Consider the following 6,359-nt stretch of genomic DNA (forward strand, 5'->3'; position numbering starts at 1 on the left):
TGCATTTCTCCGGTCCTTATTCCAAAGAAATGTTGGTGTGTTTGAAGGAGTGCTTAGTCACTGTTGTTGCTCTGGCTCGTGTCCTGCACATTACCGCTTCATCCAGACCTAATGCAATTTCACACTCTAATTGGACGTGACAGTGTGTCCCTGCTCCCTCATCACTGCCTACCTGCTAACAAGCCTCATTTACACTCAGGAGATCTGCAGAAAGATTTCAGAACAAGTATGTGTTTATATTGAACTGATGGTGGTGAAGAGGAGGAGATGGAGAGGCTAAGGAGGCTGAAGGCTCTGCTGCTGCAGTGGAGATTAGGAATGGCAGGATGACAGAAGGAGGGGAGAGAGCGCTGTGATTGGCCGACAGTAACAAACAGGTGACAGTACATAGGTCACCTGTTGATGGTCACTGTGTCCCAAGGCAAGACACATTGCCTGGTATCAACGTGGTGTGTGTGTGAGTGTTGGTGGTGATCGAAGGGGCCCATGGCACAGATTGGCAGCCTCACTTCAGCCAGTCTGTCTCTGGGCAGCTGTGGCTACAAAAGTATATTGCCATGAAAAATAAACCTGTAATTAGTACTATTAAACACGTCTTATGTAATTGTATCGTGTGTGTGCCATAGAATGTATACATACAATGACATATGTAGCTAACGTTCTAGTCGCTGCGTCCAAACAAAAAGTCTGCATATGTGTGTTGGCAGCTCCATCGACTCTGGCTACAATTCACTTTCTATTTAAACACTGTCCCCCCTCTCTCTGTAACTGCTGCTGTCAGACTCATCATTTTGGTCTTAAAATGTTCCTATTAATCTGCACTACATGATCCTGGTGTTTTATTATTATTTTTTAATTATTTTATATATTGTGTTAATATGCACATTGATAACAGACCAATGAGGTGCCTTCCTTCCCCGAGGTCACTCCTGCTAGCATTAGCAACAAGGTTTGATTTAGAGCATTGCTAAGCGCCCACTCCCTGCCAATCAAGCGATGCGGGCGGGAAGGGGCGTTACCTTCAACAGCCTCACTCCAGATTGGCTCTTTGGTTGCTAAGTTACTCGCGGACGGAATTACAAATATGGAACTTGACTCCTATAACTGCTCAAGCCTCGATGAGCTTCATTTGACTGGAGCCTAATGCTATGGGTGATGTCACACTCACTTAGTGCACTTCTTTATACAATCCGTGGTGTGTGTCCATAGAGAGCTGCTGTGTAATGTGCATGTGTGTTTGTGTGCGCATGTGTGCGTATGTGTGTGTGCATGTGTATGTGTGTGTTTTTGTGTGCGTATGTGCATGTGTGCATGTGTATGTATGCGTGTGTGTCCATAGAGAGACCAGGTATCGTGTGAGTCCTGTAATCCTGTGGACAAACAGACACATTGTCCCTGTTGTCCCTCGTCTCTGCCTCACACAGGAGCAGGGCCCAGTGCTGTCACGATAAGTACTTTGGAATACTTAAAGAAAGCCCCACTGTTTCACTTTTTAGTCAAAAAAATAAACTAAAATAAAAGGATGTTTTTCAACTTGGGGAGACAAAACACAAAAGTAGAATGAGAAAGATCACTTAGAATGTCCTTTTGTTCACTGTCATTCTACACTTTTTTTTTGCTGCCTGTTCACTGTTAGCTGTCTGCTCTGAGGAAACACACGTGCCACTTGGAGGAACCATAGACTGTGTAAAGAAGTGGACCCATAGCGATTAGCTCCAGTCAAATAAAGCTCATCTAAGCAACGCTGTCAATCAAAACTGTCAATCAAACCTTTTAGCCTATTTCTGGCAAAAAAGTTACGGGGTGGGGCTTTAATGCATTTGGTTTACAGCACCTTTCTGATACACTACTAATGCTGTAACCACAGCTGTCCTGGGGCTGACGAAACAGTCACAAATTTGACAAATTCAAAAGGATGAATGGGACAAATTGAACTGCTCAAGGACACAATGATGTCACTGAAGACACACACAGACTGGAACTACCATACGTGGGCCTAGTTTAGCCCGAGCACACAGGGACTGCTGCCCTGGGCCTGTCTGATCCTCCAGGGATATCATTCAGTGATAATTACAGAGTCAGGAGACAGCCCAGTGTCTCTATGGAGCTAACAGTGCCACAGAGCAACAGGTCAGAGCAAAGCAGGGACACACTCACATCTAATACACGGCCCTCTTATAAGAGCCCAGAGCTGACAGAGCGCTGTAACTATGGTTTACAATATTAAAAACTTCATTAATAATTAACAAATTGTTTATTGAATCAGACCTATTCTGCAAAATTGACTTTTCAGATCTGTAAAATTCTCATTCCTCTGAAGTTGTATGTGGAGTGATTTGTGCATGTTTGAGTAATCTTTAATCACTTATTTTCAAGACACCATTTTGGTGATCAACTCCTGTTTTCACCGCCACCAGCGCATGCCCACTGCTCTCTATTTACTTTGTTCTAAAAAATGTATTTTCTTGATCTGTGATATGTGTAGGATTCGCCAGCAATGGTCATTTTTGGTGCTGACAGCTGCACCGCTTTGCTGTGGCGACGTTTAACATCAGCTCCCATTGGGCAGGCTTGTTTCTTTTATTAATTCAATTCATTTTATTTTGTAACGTCCAAAATCATAACAACAGTTGTCTCGAAGGGCGTTCATGTTTTGGTTGATGGGGGAAACCGGAGTACCCGGAGGAGGGCCAGGCGAGGAGGAGGAAGACCAGGTGAGGAGAAGGAGAGCCGGGCGAGGAGGAGAGGGAGGCGAGTGGAGGAGGGCCAGGCGGGGAGGAGGAGAGGGTCCAGCTGTCATCGGGGCATCTGAAAGAGTTACACTCCACAGGGGGAGTGGGACAGGGGACAACATGTGAATAGCATTGCTGATGAGAAAATAGGAGGAAGCAGAGGATAGTGTTCAGGTTGCCATACTTCCCCCAGCTAGTTATCTCCTACTGCAGCCTATCTTATCCCGGGTTTTAATGTCACTCCCTAACTCCCTCACTAAGTAACCTGGTCATAAGCTATACCGAAGAGGAAGGTTTTAAGCCTGGTCTTAAATACAGAGACTGTGGGGGCCTGTTTAACATCAGCAGGGAGTTGATTCCATAGCACAGGAGCTTGGTAACTGAATGCTGTCCCTCCCAAAGTAAGTTAAGTTGTTTTAGATGAATATTGTGATTTTAAATGATAAATTATAACACAATGATCCATCAGTGTCACAGATTATAACTATAGAGACACAAGCACAATATGTCTTCTTCAGGCTTAGTAACTTGTCCATGTATTTGAGTAAAACGTGTCTTGTCCCAGTACAGATATATTGTATGAGCAGCTCTTGAGGTCAAAATAAGTCTGCTGACCACTGTCTGCATATAGTTATAAAAGCATTTTATTGTCCGATAATCAGCAAATATGTGTTAGAATGCTAGTTGTTGTTAGCTTTACCATGACGGTAAAACTCTGAAAAATTCTGGTCTCTTAATGTTGGTGAAAAATGCTTACAACTCATTGCGATCAGTAGTTCAGAATGTATAAGGTAAGCAAGTAAAAACTTTGGACCACTGCAAACTGCGTGTCTAAAATTAACGAGTTCTGTTTTTCATGTTTGTTTAAAAGACTAAATGATTCTTAATCAGCTATTTGTTCACTATGAATTTAGTTTTTTGTCATAAGTTTTTTTTAAGGCTAATTAGCTGTCAATGGTGTGATGACCCAAATGATCAACCAGTCTGAGGAGTGCAGCATTCAGCAACCTCCTAGCATAAATATCTCACTTTTTGGACAAATTGAGTTATGTGTATATTTCTCCTCTCAGGATCTGGCTGCATCGGTAGGTGTTATTGGCTCCATCCTCAACCAATCAGAAAGGTGTTTACAGACAAAAATCACAAACCTAAGTCATCTTCTTGACTTGGGCAGTTTGTGCACCATAGAAACATGCTGCAGACACCATAAACTCTGCCTCTTCTGTCTCAAAGTGAAATTTCCGCTTTTATCTCTGCATTTCCCTGGTAAAGTTAGTTCAGATTATAGTCTTCTGTAGTGTAAAGATAAATTCAGTCTATTATTTGAATTTGACCTTTGTTCATCACATCTCTATCAGTGGTGGAACGTAAAAAAAATAAAGTACTGTTTACTTATATGTACTTTACGTAAGTAAATTTTACAGTGAATACTTTTACTTCACTGCACTTGAGAAGAAAAATATGCAACCATTTCCTAACATATTGTCATAATGATCAAAATGTCAAAAGTACAGTATTATTCAGCCCTCCAGCTGGAAGGTTTAAGTGCAGTGCTGATCAGTGCTGAGCCTGTGTGTGCTCCTGCCCTCTTCCACGCTGAGCTGTCTGTCACACACAGACAGTGGGAGTGAGGAGGAGGACAGAACACTGCAGAAACACTGTGTACTGTCGGTGGCCACAGACACTGCTACTGCTAGTATCAAAGCTACTTTTACAGAGCTACAAAAGTGTAAAGATGATCTATAAAGATGGAGGATTACACTCCTAAGGGGCATTATATGCCAACACATATTTAGGTCACCGGGTTACCTTTTATTGCTATATTTGCCCAAAACAACATATTAACATATTAAAATGACCAGAGCCGTATCAGGACACAATCAGCATACATCCCACAAATAAAACTACTGCACATTGCATCACATTTGTTGCTGTGTACAGTTTTGTGTTATATTTTTATATATTTATGGGGAATTGTCATGTGGGAGCATGGATGAGGCCCAGGGCCAGAGGTGAAAAAGGCAAAAAGGCTGCAACGTCAGCAGATGGAACATAATGTAGTAAAGTCGTAAAGTACTGAACTTAAATACACATTTCAGGTATCTGTCTGCAAGTGGATACTTTTTACTTTTATTTCATTACATTTGAGAGCAGTATCTGTACTTTCTACTCCATAACATTTTTGAACTGCACTGAAAAGTAAAAGTATTTTTTATTATAGTCTGAGACCTGCTAAAAAGTCTGAGGGTTTATTTTTAAGATGCTCATAAATTGAACAAACAAAATAAATAAATAAATAAATAAATAAAATACAAATAGATCTATAACTACTATAACTATAATTAAAACTACTGTTGCCCTTTTTACAACAATAAAAATGGGCCACCATAGCTCAGTTGGTAAAGTGTTTGGCCCCTGCTCTGAAGGTTGGCGGTGTGATTCCACAGATGAATACTGTTGTTGTGTCCTTCGGCAAGACACTTAACTCACCTCACCCCCAGGGTCTGTGTGCACTGGTGTGTGAATGTGTGTGTGAATTAGTGAGTGGTTCCTTGATGTAAAGCTCTTTAAGTGTCTTCAAGGTGGAAAAGCACAGTATAAAAATGTGACAATTTCCAATCACAACTGAATTGAACTGAATTGATCTTGTATGTCAAAATTATATTTCTGGCATTACATGCATATAACATTATTTATTTATTTATTTGACTATAAAAGGAATTGGAGTTGTTTTTAGTTTGGCTGTACACGGTAAACTACACCAGAGCTAAGTAAAGAGTAATAGAGTAATAAAGAACACAAAAACTCCACAAGGTCCTGGGATCCAACACAGAACCTTCTTGCTCTGATTAAACCTCAAATGTCTCTGATCTGAATGGTCACTATCTAAACCCCAGCACCTGCAGACAATCATGACTCAGTGCTAGTGCAGCCTCTGCAGCTCAGTGAGTGAATTCTGGAGGTTCTTTCACATGAGGCCTGTCCATAAACTGAGAATGAGACACACTTGTATGTGTATGTATCTGCAGGCACTGGCAACACAGGTTCAGTTGTGATTGCAGTAATGTTTTTAAACAGCAAGAGCACAGACTGCATACAGTTCTACGTCTCCACCCCATGCTTCTCTCCCCACATTATAGCTCACTTATAAGTGGCTATCAGGCTAGCCATTAAAAACAAGCTTTAAGCACTGGGGCATGCTAACTGTGACCACATTCACCAATGGCTCTTCTAATAAATCAATTAGTTTTATTGTTATTGCACTGCAGTTTATCTTGGCCTATTTAGACATAATGTTAAATATTTATGGGTGTAAACAATGTTGAAACCATGAGAGCCTGTGTTTTGCTGTTATGTCTGTAGCATAATAGAACAACTATTTATGCTATCTCATTTAATTTACTTATTTATTTAGTTGCTTGCCTTTGAACTATTGTATTAATTTCCGAAATATTTTTTCTTAAGAATTAAATCAAACCTTACTGCCTTATTAATTTTTATCTACTAATTAGTAGAAATAAAATTAAAAATAATTAAACTTGCCACACATAGATAGCAGTAACACACGTACCTCACACAATTAAACCTAGAAGAAGCCTGTTCTCGTTTCCTATTGGCTGAAAAGTC

At 40.7% G+C, this 6,359-nt stretch overlaps 1 protein-coding gene across 1 annotated transcript in view; it reads right to left on the bottom strand.

The window, feature by feature from the left end:
- The window catches only part of LOC117393204 (microtubule-associated protein futsch-like), a 299,761-nt gene that overhangs the window by 179,285 nt on the left and 114,117 nt on the right, over positions 1-6,359 (bottom strand). The gene's annotated exons all lie outside the window — the stretch shown is intronic.

Source organism: Periophthalmus magnuspinnatus, chromosome 24, assembly GCF_009829125.3.
Source record: "Periophthalmus magnuspinnatus isolate fPerMag1 chromosome 24, fPerMag1.2.pri, whole genome shotgun sequence".
Classification (NCBI taxonomy): Eukaryota; Metazoa; Chordata; class Actinopteri; order Gobiiformes; family Gobiidae; genus Periophthalmus; species Periophthalmus magnuspinnatus.